Here is a 13,920-nt window from a genome sequence, read left to right as displayed (position 1 = left end):
TGTATTAAAGGTAAATAGATGAGTTTCATATTGCTGGAGAGTGTCAAGTAGAACAAAACCAGCCCTGTAGATTTACAGGCCTGACAGCATGATACACAGGAACCAAGCAACATATACACACACACTGCCAGCGCATTAGCCTTAAATGCACTGATTATCTATACATTAAACTGTATTGAAGTATGATAAATCCTCCTTCCCAGAACAACTTGTACAAAAATGTGGACAGAATTATAGCCAGCAGGGTCTTAGGTTCAGATCTCCATGCTTAAAGAAAGTAACCAGCCATAAATTATTGTTAATATTGGAAGGGTTTTGATGGAACACTCCCTTTTATGTCTTTGCATCCAAGCAGAAGAAAACTCTTGATTTATAGCAGCATAGGTTTCCATGCTTCCTGTGTGAATTTTTTTAAAAAATCATCTCTTCCACATGAATTATTGGAAGTACCAGAGGGAATTGGGAAATTATCTTGTAAAATTGGGTGTTCTGTAATTTTCTGGCTAGGAATTTTTCTTTTCTGTGTTGACCTTTGGTGTTTTGTACTGTACATTGTTGATAGCTCAGAATGATGTAAGAAGCAGCAATTTGTAAGGGTTGCAGGAAAGTAATAATAGGGATATGGAGAAGTTTCCATTTTGGAAGGTACTGAAATAATTGGTTGCTCAACATGTGTGTGTGTTTATTCAGTCATCAGCTCACTAGGAATGGCACAGATATGTAGGGTGGATTAAATATTATTACCATTAACTATATTACTAAGTCCAAACTCAATGGCGGGAACACCATACAAGCCATAAACACCTGGGTTATACCTGTGATCAGATACACTGCAGGAATAATAGACTGGACCCAGGCAGAGCTAGAGACGCTAGATCGTAAGACCAGGAAAATCATGACCATCAATCATGCTCTGCACCCCCGCAGTGATGTCGATAGGCTATACCTCCCTCGCAGCTCAGGTGGAAGAGGAATGCTGCAAGTCCATCAAACAGCAGAGGAGGATAAAAGAGGCCTTGAAGAATATATCAAGGATAGTGAAGAAGATGCACTTCAAATGGTCAAGAACGAGAAACTATTCAACACCAATGAAACAAAGCAGGCCTACAAGAAAGAACAAGTCAAGAACCAAGCAGAAAAATGGAAAAAGAAGCCCCTGCATGGTCAATATTTGCACAATATAAGTGGAAAATCAGACATCACCAAGACCGGGCAGTAGCTTAAGAATGGCAACTTGAAAAAAGAAACAGAGGGTTTAAAACTGGCTGCACAAGGACAGGCACTAAGAACAAATGCAATAAGAGCAAAAGTAGAAAAATCAACAACAAACAGCAAGTGCTGTAAAGAAGCAGATGAAACAGTGGACCACCTAATCAGCTGTTGTAAAAAGATCGCACAGACTGACTACAAACAAAGGCATGACAAGGTAGCAGGGATGGTACACTGGAACATCTGCAAAAAATACAAGCTCCTTGTAGCCACAAATTGGTGGGACCATACAATTGAAAAAGTTGTAGAAAACAAAGATGCAAAAATATTATGGGACTTCCAACTACAAATAGACAAACATCTACCACACAATACACCAGATATAACTGTAGTCGAGAAGAAAGAAAAACAAGGTAAAATAATTAACATAGCAATACCAGGGGGGGATAGCAGAATAGAAGAAAAAGAAATAGAAAAAATCACCAAGTACAAAGATCTACAAATTGAAATTGAAAGGCTGAGGCAGAAAAAGACCAAAATAATCTCAGTGGTAATTGGCACCCTAGGTGCAATTCCAAAACAACTTGAAAAGCACCTCAACACCATAGGGGCCACAGAAATCACCATCAGCCAATTACAAAAAGCAACAACATTGACAATAAAATTCCAAAAATGGTTCAGAGCATTTAATCACAAACCTAAGAAGGATCAAGCTTCCCAGTGATCTATGAAGTAGATTCCTGCAGTATGCTGTCATTGTAAGCCACCTTGAGGACAAATAATGTTGAAAGGCTCTCTGGAACTGTAATAGATTGCATCCAAATACCCAGAGCTTTCCCAGACAGCAGACTTTACTGTGGGTTTTCTGCAAGGCTTTACTGTGAGTTTGAAATTGCCCCCAAAACCCAACACAAAAAGTGGATTTTTTAATCCCAGATATAAACTGGGCTACACTCTAATGTGTGATGAAAAACCCAAATTGTGTGTGAAGTGCTCCCTGATAGCTCGCTGGGACTTTGGGGTAAATTTGGCTGATATGTGAATGTGATATGCAGCTATGATATGTGATATGTGAATGTGATATGTGAATGTGATATGCAGCTCCAAAAGGATCTCTCCAAACTGGGGGAGTGGGCGACAAAATGGCAAATGCGGTTCAATGTTAGCAAGTGTAAAGTGATGCACATTGGAACAAAAAACCCCAACTTCAAGTATATGCTGATGGGATCTGAGCTGTCGGTGACAGACCAGGAAAGGGATCTTGGGGTTGTGGTTGACAGCTCGTTGAAAGTGTCTATTCAATGTGCGGCAGCTGTGAAAAAGGCAAATTCCATGCTAGGGATCATTAGGAAGGGGATTGAAAATAAAACGGCTAACATTATAATGCCCTTATACAAAACTATGGTGCGACCACACTTGGAGTACTGCATACAATTCTGGTCACCACATCTTAAAAAGGACATTGTTAAACTGGAGAAGGTACAGAAGAGGGCAACCAAGATGATCAGGGGCCTAGAGCACCTTTCTTACGAGGCAAGACTACAACACCTGGGGCTTTTTAGTTTAGAAAAAAGACGACTGCGGGGAGACATGATAGAGGTCTATAAAATCATGCATGGCATGGAGAAAGTGGAGAGAGAGAGATTCTTTTCCCTCTCACACAACACTAGAACCAGGGGTCACTCCATGAAATTGATTGCCAGGAGGTCTAGGACCAAAAAACGTAAGTACCTTTTCACACAATGCGTGATCCACTTGTGGAACTCTATGCCACAGGATGTGGTGACAGCCAACAACCTGGATGGCTTTAAGAGGGGTTTGGATGACTTCATGGAGGAGAGGTCTATCAATGGCTACTAGTCGGAGGGCTGTGGGCCACCTCCAGCCTCAAGGGTGTGCCTCTGAGTACCAGTTGCAGGGGAGCAATGGCAGGAGAGAGGGCACGCCCTCAACTCCTGCCTGTGGCTTCCAGTGGCATCTGGTGGGCCACTGTGCGAAACAGGATGCTGGACTAGATGGGCCTTGAGACTGATCCAGCAGGGCTGTTCTTATGTTCTTATGTTCTAATGCACACCTGCATCCCGGAGGAGATGCAAGCTAAATTCCGGGTGTGAAAAACTACCCAGGCATATCCTGGATGCGGCTTATTTTCCTCACCCCAGCTTTATAATGAAGCAGGAGCCATTTGGGGCAATCTGGTTGGCGGGGGACCCAGGTGGGTGGAGTTTGTGAGCCATTGTGGCTCCCACTGGCCTAGATGCTCTTTTGGCATTTGAGAGGCAACACTTCCCCCTCTCACCCGGGAGCATACTGTAATTTCAGCTGGTTGCCTTTTGTGGGTTGGGTAGGCATATTTTGGCCTCTGTTGAATTGGCTGGTGATGGGGGTCTTTTTTGGCTAATTCACACTGTGCTCTAGAATTAGTTAAGTTCCTTTCCTGATCATAAACTGCAGGTACTTTGTGGGAATGGGGAATTTAGGATAGTAATCAGTGAGCACCCTAAGTTTGGCATGAGGAGGACTCCTTACTCCCGTGTTCATTACTATTGTTCACGTGGAGTCACTTTGGCAAAATAAAAAATGAGAAACCGTTCAGTGTGAGAGCTATTTCCCACTGTGCTGACCTCTGCACAGTACTGCCCTTTTCTCAGTGCTGGGAGGGTCCTTTGAGAGAGAGGGTGCCCTCACTTAAGCATTCTCTTGGGAAAGCCCAGGAAAGGGCTACACTTCCCAGCACTCCATGCATGCCTTCCAAGATGGTGCAGAGACGTAAGCGGGCATTGTTTCCCTTAAGAGAGCCCACCAGTACTGGGCAATCACAGCACTGTGGAGTGGGCAGGAGCAGCCAGTGTGGGCTGGGGTGGCGGCGAGAGGCACCTTTCAGCACAAATTAATAGGTGCTCACCTCTGCCCTGGCTGCAGCGGCAAACTACTCTGAGCAGCAGCATGCTGCCCGGCACTCCCTGCGCTGGCAGATCAGCTCCGCCACTTGCCTGGCTTCCACAGAGCCCACCCCCCACCAGTGGCCAGGTGAGTGGCGGAGCCGATTCACCACCACAGGGAGCACTGGGCAGCACGCTGCTGCTCAGAGTAGTTTGCCACTGCAGCCGGAGCGGAGGTAAGCACCTATTAATTTGTGCTTAAAGGTGCCTCTTGCTGCTGGTGGCGGCGGCACCTGCACTGGCTGTTCCTGGGAGTGGGAATGGTAACCTCTGCATGGTGCCAGGGGGCCTAGGCAGGATTTTATTTATTTATTTATTCAATTTCTATACCGCCCTTCCAAAAATGGCTCAGGGTGGTTTACACAGAGAAATAATAAATAAATAAGATGGAACCCTGTCCCCAAAGGGCTCACCATCTAAAAAGAAACGTAAGATATTGATTTTAACTGTTTTATATTTGTGGACTGCCCTGAGCTATTCTGTAAGGGCGGTCTAGAAATCAATCAATCAATCAAACAAACAAAGATAGACACCAGCAACAACCACTGGAGGAATGCTGAGCTGAGTGTGGACAGGGCCAGTTACTCTCCCCCTGCTAAGTAAAGAGAAGCACCACGTTAAAAAGTGCCTCTTTGCCCAGTTAGCTGGGGAACATTCAGGTTTGGTCACACCAAAGAACAGTTAGTCAAGGAGTCACACTTTGGGTTGATGGAAGCCACCGCTTGCCCCCAGGCCTTGCAAATGAAGAACCCTGCCTTAATCAGTCCCTCGAGGCTTTATGCATCAGGGAGTGCTGGGAGGGGGGGTTCACTAGCTGCAGGGGCATTTCTAACCTTCAAGGCTGCACAGCTTCAGGGGGTGATACCTCCTGCAGATACCTTGACTCCTTTGGTTGTCTAAGAGGAACAGCAACCAGCCATAAGGCCATGACTGCTGCTCTGAGCCAGGATGTGTCACTGGACATGATATAGGCAGCGATTCATATCTTGGGTGGCAAGTCCTTAGTTCTCACCTTGTAAGGAGGTGGATAGGCAATCCTGTTGTCAAAGCGGACTTTGTTCATTGAATAACCTTGTGGCCTTTCCCTCCTGCTAAGCCTCATGTCTTCATTGGTGTGGGTGCAAAGACACTGTGCTTGCACTGATATATTTATATATGTCTTGTTTGAAATTTGATTTAGGTTTATTTTCTTTCAAATAATATATGATAAGGAGTTGAAATCGGTAACAACAGAAGGGAAAGAAGTTGGGTTATAAGAATGGCACATCTAGTTTATGCAAGTGTTCGGTCTTCTGGAAATTCATATTATTTCCAGTTTCCAGCCTATTAAACTTCTGTGGCCTTTCAGACTGGAAGGCCATTTGCTGAGATGGAAAGCAGTGGAGGGACTGGTTTACTAAACTGGCAACCATCAAGAGGGAAGAAACCACAGATCCCATTGGCTGGAATGGCTGACTATCAATAGTTGCCAGAGAGTGGCTCAGAGCACAAATATTAAGCTTGAATAAATGAGAGAAACAGTTCATCTCTCATAATCATGTCTACAAATAACCAAAAGAACAGACACTAATTTCTGTACTAGAATATTAACTTGTTTTCTAGAAGCCTCCTATACTGGGGTGCAATGTATAGTGGGCAGGATTCCGGATAATGCTGCACTTACATAAGAATTTTTTTCCTTGCACAGTGGGGAAAGGGCATTTTGGGCCATGCTGCCCCCCTCAGAAGTATGTCCCTGGGAGTCCCTCAGCTTTCGAGGACATCGTTTTGCAGCACATTGGAGGCAGCAGTGGGAAGTGGGGTAAGTGAACAATGTGCCTCCCCCATTGTGTGAGTGAAATTTTTACTCTAGGACAGCATTAGACTGGAGGCTGCCCAGTGTCATGATACTGCCCAGAGCTGCATGGTTTTCTATGGGAATGGACAATGTATTAATTCCATACAGTGCCTGTCTGACTTAGGGTTGCATCTTCTGATTGGCTAGTGGGCTCAGACTTTGTCAGCCTTGCCCATCAATTCCAAATTTACTTGAGAAGTTTAACTAAGGCTTATCATTTTTAAAGGTTAGCAGAACTGGTTACTAACACATTTATGTATGAAAGGTTTCTTTATAAAATAAAGTTAGAGGATCTTTGACTCCTGGTGGACTTCTCTCACTTTCTCTGATATTGAACTTTATGTACAAAATGCTTGATACTGCCGCAGTAAGAGAGATTCACCAAAATACAGTGTTAGTTAAAGGACATAAGGGCAAGTTGTGTTCAGTCCTCATTCCATGGCTCCACAGTAAGCTGTAAATCACCTTTCCACCTAATGACATTTAAATGCTCAGGAGGTGAATGATGAAATCTGCCTTAAATATATTTTTGCACCTTTGCAACTGAATGTGAACAAAACAGTCCAATAGAGTGGATGACCTTTGCTTTAAAACCAGGACTTTTCTTATTACAGAATCTCCAGGGGATGGACGTAAACAAAAACATGAATAAAGTGTCTCTGTGTGTGTGTTGTGTGTGTGTGTGTGTGTGTGTGTGAGAGAGAGAGAGAGAGAGAGAGAGAGAGAGGATCTCATTAAACATCAAGCTTTATTTGTTACTAGCTCAAGGACCTTCAAGTCTGATGGATAGTATTGGTGGATAGTTAGTCTTTGCCCTTCCCACATGAAACATTGTTTCCAAGTAAAGCACTTTTCTTTCCACTATATTGATGAATGAAAGCCACTCATTCATGCGGGAGAAAATAAAGGCACTGTGGAGTGGACACATGCACACATGGAACCTGCCCCAGTGCCTAGGGTGAAAAACAGAATCCCGCTACAGCAACCTGCTGCTGCTGCTGCTGCTAGTGCTCCTCCTCCTTCTGGGCATGCTCACTGCCTTTGCTGCTCCCAAGGGCCCGACTTTTTCTTGCATCACCTCCGTCCCCAGTAGCAGGCAGTGGGTAGATTAGCCTCCCAAGAGTAGCTCTGGAGGAAACGGCCTGGGACACTCTTCCCAATGCAGCAAGGACTGGCCTTGGGGGGCCCTCAGAGGCTGTGGGCCAGGAGACATTTGTCGCCCTTTGCCTTACTACTACTACTACTACTACTACTAATAATAATAATAATAATAATAATAATAAATTCAATTTCTATACCGCCCTTCCAAAAATGGCTCAGGGTGGTTTACAAAGAGAAATAACAAACAAATAAGATGGCTCCCTGTCCCCAAAGGGCTCACATTCTAAAAAGAAACATAAGACACTCACACACCAGCAACAGTCACGGGAAGTACTGTGCTGGGGGTGGATGGGGCCAGTTACTCTCCACCTGCTAAATAAAGAGAATCACCACATTAAAAGGTGCCTCTTTGCCCAGTTAGCAGGGGATATTAAAGGTATGCTGCTGCCTAGTCTGCTCCATGCTGCTGCTGCTGCTGCTGATTGATGGTTTTGTACAGAGGAGTAGTCATTCATGCTAACAGTATGAAGTAGAACAGCATGCATACAGGTTTATCACCTCAGAACTAGGCCAGAGTCACTCTAGAGTGTGAAATAATTTCCGGAGTGTAGAACAGAATATTTAGAGCTAGATATTCTCCACAAATCTCCACATTCTACAAACAGCTATTTGAAGATAACCCCAACCAGTGAAGAAACTTGCAGCGGGTGAGAGTTGGATGTAGAGAACACATTACATCAACTTTCGTGCAAGTGCACTCCAATAAACTTCCAGACCCACTCAGTGTTTATCTTGGAGGCTATAAACAGGCTGTTCTCACAAGCAGTGAGACTGTTCTCACAAGCTGTTCTCACAAGCAGCCAAGCCCAAGCTTGAACATCCAAGCCTGGGCTTGGCTGCCATGAGAACTGCTGAGATCCATGCGGATTCTGGCAGTGCCGTGGGCCTAGACCCAGCGCCAAAGCCTGGCTCGTAGCTGAGGTTAAGTTCGCCAACACACCCTTAACCTCAGTTGCCTAGAGTGCCCATCCCCCCGGGGAATTCCCTAGTGCACTGCGGTTGGTGTGTGGTGCACTGTGGGATTCTCGGAGGCTGGGACAATGGGTACCAGCCTCGGTTTGCCTGCATTGCTGGGAGCACCACTGATAGTCATTCGCGCTGCTCCTGGCAGCACTGGTCATGTGGATGTGTGGCTTGTGTGCCACCTGGGCTCAGAGCAATCATCTGAGGGAGGGTATACGGAACCCTGCCTTCCCCCTCAGCCACCCGACCGCACACACGGTCATGTGAATAGCCCCAGTGTTTATCTTTTGAAACCTTTTTTTATCTAAAAATTCTTTATCTTTAAATTTATCTTGGGACCCAGGTCCTTAGAGGTGCAGATCCCCTTAAGTGTTTGAGGAATTCCCCCCACATTTTACTGAATTCTCCTACTAAACTTAGTAACCCATTTCTTCATCCCAAATGTGTCTTCTCTCCCCCCGCCCCCCACCAAATGGTGGGGAATTTCTCCTTAAGCTTTCCCTCTGTCTGCACCTCTGGTCCCAGTCTTCTCTTTATAATTTGTTCCACTCTTGTGCTTCACATATGCTGGAGGATCCTGTCAAACATTTGGGGAGGGGCAATTTCCCTAGCCCTTACACATAGAGGGGGCCACTTCAACAATTTATTTATGTATTTATGTATTTTACATTTATATCCCGCTCTTCCTCTGAGGAGCTCAGGGTGGTGTACATGCATTTTTATCCTCAAAACAACCCTGTGAGGTAGGCTAGGCTAGAGATATGTGACTGGCCCAGAGCCACCCAGTGACTTTCATGGTTGAATGGAGATTCAGATTTGGGTCTTCCCAGTCCTAGTCCAACACTCTAACCACTATGCCATGCTGGCTCTGACAAACAATTACAAACAGTTCTCTCCAGCCAAATATATAAATATTTTTCATATTCATTGTATTTGTAAGAAAGAAAGAGGACCTCTGGAATCTACAAAGGTAATCCATTGAGACCACTTGGAACTTTTGTTGAAAAGTGATATATGAATATTTGTTGTATTTGTTGTAGTTGGAAAGTTCAGGTAACATTTAAATAACGGTCAGGGTCCACTGAACCTTTTCCACAGTAAATCTAGATGGTTCTTCTCATCTTTTATGGTTACTTGCATATCCAGTTGAGACAAAAGCTGATATACTAGGACCACCAATATTTCCAAACTGGTGGACATTGTGTTATCTGATCTGTCTCCAAATAATACAGATGCTACTTATTCCGTAATATTTTCATGTTGCTTCTTTTTTTCCTTTTAAAAAAAGTGAAGGATATCTAGTTCCAAAGCATCTGGACAAGGGAAATTATATTAGGAACCAATGGAGTTCCAGGAACATCAGGTTCCTTACCTCCCCAAATGGTCTCAACATGGAAGATGAGTGATTAAAGAAAGAAAGTGGATGAACAAAGGTTATTTTGACCACTTCATTTTTGTTGGCTCTATCTGTAGAGTGCACCTCTAAACACTGAGAAGCAGTGAGTCATTAAGTAGTAATACGAGAAGATTATTAACGTTTGGACATCCGGACATTTAGGGAATGTGCTTCAGGTTCCTCTGCACAGCAGTATGTATTTTTCAGAACAAAAACTATAAAGATTTCCTGTCCCCCTTGCTCTGGAGTGTTTTTTTAAAAATATCTCCTAATTTACTTTGGAACATTCCATCTGGTTATATTCAATGTCACACAGAGCTCATCTCAAGCATGTTTGGTTTTTTAAAATATTAACAAAGGCTGAAGGGTGTGTTTTTTTTAAAAGCAATGTTTTTCTAAGATCTGATATTTCAGTGAACAAAAAAGTAGATATGTAAATCAGTGTAGAAGAAAAAAAGAAAGCCAGTCTAAATAGGATATTGCATTTATTTGTGGCTTTTGAGGCACGGAAAGAGCTCATTTAGTTTTTAAAGGAGTTGAAGGTGATATGATAGATCATTTTCTTTGGAGTATGAAATTATTTATTTTGTTCCAGTATCATTTGCACCTAGACCAATGAAGACATGAGGCACAGCTCTAAGTAAACAGCTAATAAACAGCAACAAGGGATTGGCACTCAACCCCCTACTACAGTGTGGAAACTAGAGACTTGCAGCCTATGGCACGAGTCCTAACCTACAACTCATTGGGCAACACACCTTGGCTCTGAGTAGCATTGTGACCCTATGGCTCATTGCTGCCCCTCTTAGCCAAGGTCAAGGCGTTTACAAAAGGCATCACATTCCCCATACCCAAGCTGTAAAGCCTTTAAAGTTGGTGATGCCTCAGTAGGCTTGAGAAAGGCCCCAATCAGCATTGTCCGAGTATCTAAGTACAGTGTCTGACACGGGACTTGCCAGGTGTGTGCCTTAAGGTGCTCACCAATTCCTAATTATTCCCATTCCACATTGTACCTGACGGTGTTTCCAGGGAAAAACCTGACGAACTATGGAGCATAGTGTTAGGTTAACAAGAAAGACCTCCATCACAGTATCACAATATAGTTACAGGGAGCAGCCATTCCCCCCACAAACCCCCCAGTAATAAACCAGCAAAAAAAAAAAAAAAGAAATATCATGTTGTTGCTTCCTTTCCTGGTGCATTACAGGGCAAGACCAGGAAAGGAGAAATGGCAATTCTAAATGCCACTGCTGTAGGCTGTCGAGTGATCCCTGCATCATAGGCACAATGCGAGAATGGCCTGGGACAGAAGCAGTGCAGTAATCTGAGCCATGCACAGCCCTATACATTACTTATAGGTTTGCCTATAACACCCCAAGCAGACTTGGGTACATGTGTGCTCCATAATAGTTGCATCTATATTGAATTAGTTCATAGAGTCATTTGTGACTCCTGGATGTGGACAAGCTGATTGGAATGGTGTCGCCCACCACCTCTCCTCTTGACCCTTGCCCGACATGGGCCGGGCAATTATTAGACTAGTTCTAAAGAAGCGGTCACCTTGGATCCCTCTGAGCTGAGTAATTACAAGCCTGTCTCCAACCTTCCGTGGCTGGGCAAGGTAATTGAGAGGGTGGTGGCCTCCCAGCTCCAGACAGTCTTGGAGGAAATGGATTATCTAGACCCATTTCAAACTGGCTTCCGGGCTGGCTAAGGGGTGGAGACTGCCTTGGTCGGCCTGATGCATGATCTCCAACTGGGAATGGGTTCATTGTATTGGGCATATTTGTTACTCCTATTTCTGCTGGCCAATGGCCGCAATAAAATTGATGATGATGAACTGGGAATGGACAGAGGAAGTGTGACTCTGTTGGTACTTTTGGACCTCTTGGCGGGTTTCGATACTATCAACCATAGTATCCTTCTGGAGCATCTGAGGGGGTTGGGGGTGGGAGGCACTGCTTTACAGTGGTTCCGCTCCTACCTCTCAGGCAGGTTCCAGATGGTGTCCCTTGGAGACTGCTGTTCTTCAAAATCTGAACTTTTGTATGGTGTCCCTCAGGGCTCCATATTGTCTCCAATGTTGTTTAACATCTACATGAAACCACTGGGAGAGATCATCAGAAGATTTGGTGCAGGGTGCTATCAGTATGCTGATGACACCCAAATCTATTTCTCCATGTCAGCATCATCGGGAGAGGGCATAACCTCCCTAAATGCCTGCCTGGAGTCAGTAATGGGCTGGATGAGGCATAACAAACTGAGACTGAATCCAGATAAGACGGAGGTACTCATTGTGCAGAGTCGGAACTCGAGAGACAATTTTGATCTGCCTGTTCTGGATGGGGTCACACTTCCCCAGAAGGAACAGGTACACAGTCTGGGGGTGCTTCTGGATCCAAGTCTCTCCTTGGTGTCCCAGGTTTGGTGTCCCATATTACTCCTTGGTGTCCCATATTACTCCCATATTGAAGGAGTGACACTGGCTATCAATATGTTCCCAAGCAAAATACAAGGTGTTGGTCATAACCTATAAAGCCCTAAACAGCTTGGGCCCTGGGTTTTTAAGAGAACGTCTTCTTCGTTATGAACCCCACCGCCCATTGAGATCATCAGGAGAGGTTAGTCTGCATTTTCCACCAGCTCGTCTGGTGGCTGCTCAGGGATGGGCCTTCTCCGTTGCTGCCCCGAGGCTTTGGAATGCGCTCCCTAGTAAAATAAGAGCCTCCCCATCTCTGACATCTTTTAAAAAGTCTCTAAAGACGCATTTCTTCGACCAGACCTTTAACTGATATTGTTTTGATTGCTTTAATATTGTTTTTAGAATATTGTTTTAAAATTTTAAATTGTGTTTTAAATTTCTTGCTTTTAATTTTTTTTAAAATTAATGTTTTACTTTTAATCTTGTTATAAACTGCCCAGAGAGTTTTGGGCAGTGTAAAAATATGATAGATAGATAGATAGATAGATAGATAGATAGATAGATAGATAGATAGATAGAATATACTGGTGGCACAATACGCATAATGGATCTACACCAAATTATTTTCTCCAGATCTTTTTATTGCATAGATTAAAAGAAAATTAAAAACTACAAATAAAAAACAGATGTTTTGACATACAGACATCAACTTCAGTGTTCCATGTCTCACTGTTTAAAACCCACACTCTTATATCCCAGATATTCTCCCTAAATCTAATCAGGTACCTGATTAGCAAGTGGAAAAAATGGAGGGGAGGGTGGTAATTGATGACTCACAGCTTTGCCTGCTTAACACTAACTCTGACAGAAAAATGGAGGGCTGGGAAAGAAAGGGCAACAGGTGTAAACTAAATTACTGCTTACCCTTTAATAGGAACTAGCCAACCCTGCACAGAGCATCTGTGCACTCTTTGGGGCTGGTGATTACCTCTTTCCCCCACCTTCTGCCCCAGTCTCCACTTCCAGGCCCAGCCGCCTCTCCTCCCCCCCACCACTTCTGCCCCCCAATTTCTCTCTCCCCCTCATGGGCCTTGCCTCCATAGCTGGGCTGGGCTGGGCCAGCCGCTGCCTGTGGCCTCTGTGGTCAGGCCTGCTGCTGCCATGGCAACCAATCCTCCTGAGTGCACCTCAGCCAATCAGGCCCATCCACTGACAAGCCAATCAGCTGGGCACAGGGACGCACATTCTAAGGCACACCCAGGAGAATTATATAGAGAGATGTGTGAGCAGATTTGGAATCAAACCTGTTCAGTCTCATCTCTTTCCCTGGAGGTGCCACACTCCTGCCATCTGCTGCCACTTACCACTTGGGTTAGAAGCAACTTCTCACCCCAAGTCAACTGTGAATAGACATCACCCTCCATTCCCAGAACACTCAGGGTTAGAACCTGAACAACTGGAGCACAGCACTAGCTAGCAAGAGCACGGCACATGGGCAGCAGAAGCATGGTGGAGCACAGTGACAGACAGGAGGCAGCAGGAGTGTGGTGGAGCACACAGGTGGCAGGAGCATGGCACCACTGTGAGGGGGCCCACTAGAGCTGGATGGGGGACCCATGTTCCTTGAAAGCCCTGAAACACCACTAGCTCCACCCCTGTATGTATTCTTTGTGGTACTGCCCTGGTATGTAGTCTGGAAACTACACTTGGTTCAGAATGCGGCAGCCAGGTTGGTCTCTGTGTCATCTCTGAGAGACCATATTACTCCCGCATTGAAGGAGCTATACTGGCTGTCAATATGTTTCCGGGCAAAATACAACATATGGGTTATAACCTATAAAGCCCAAAACGGTTTGGGCCCTGAGTATTTAAGAGAACATCTTCTTCTTCTTCATGAACCTCACTGTCCATTGAGATCAGCAAAAGAGGTCCGTTTGCAGTTGCCACCAGCTTATATGGTGGCTACTCGGGGAAGGGCCTTCTCCGCTGC

This window comes from Hemicordylus capensis, chromosome 2, assembly GCF_027244095.1.
Source record: "Hemicordylus capensis ecotype Gifberg chromosome 2, rHemCap1.1.pri, whole genome shotgun sequence".
Lineage (NCBI taxonomy): Eukaryota > Metazoa > Chordata > Lepidosauria > Squamata > Cordylidae > Hemicordylus > Hemicordylus capensis.
The sequence above is the reverse complement of the archived record's forward strand: the minus strand, read 5'-3'. Positions refer to the sequence as shown.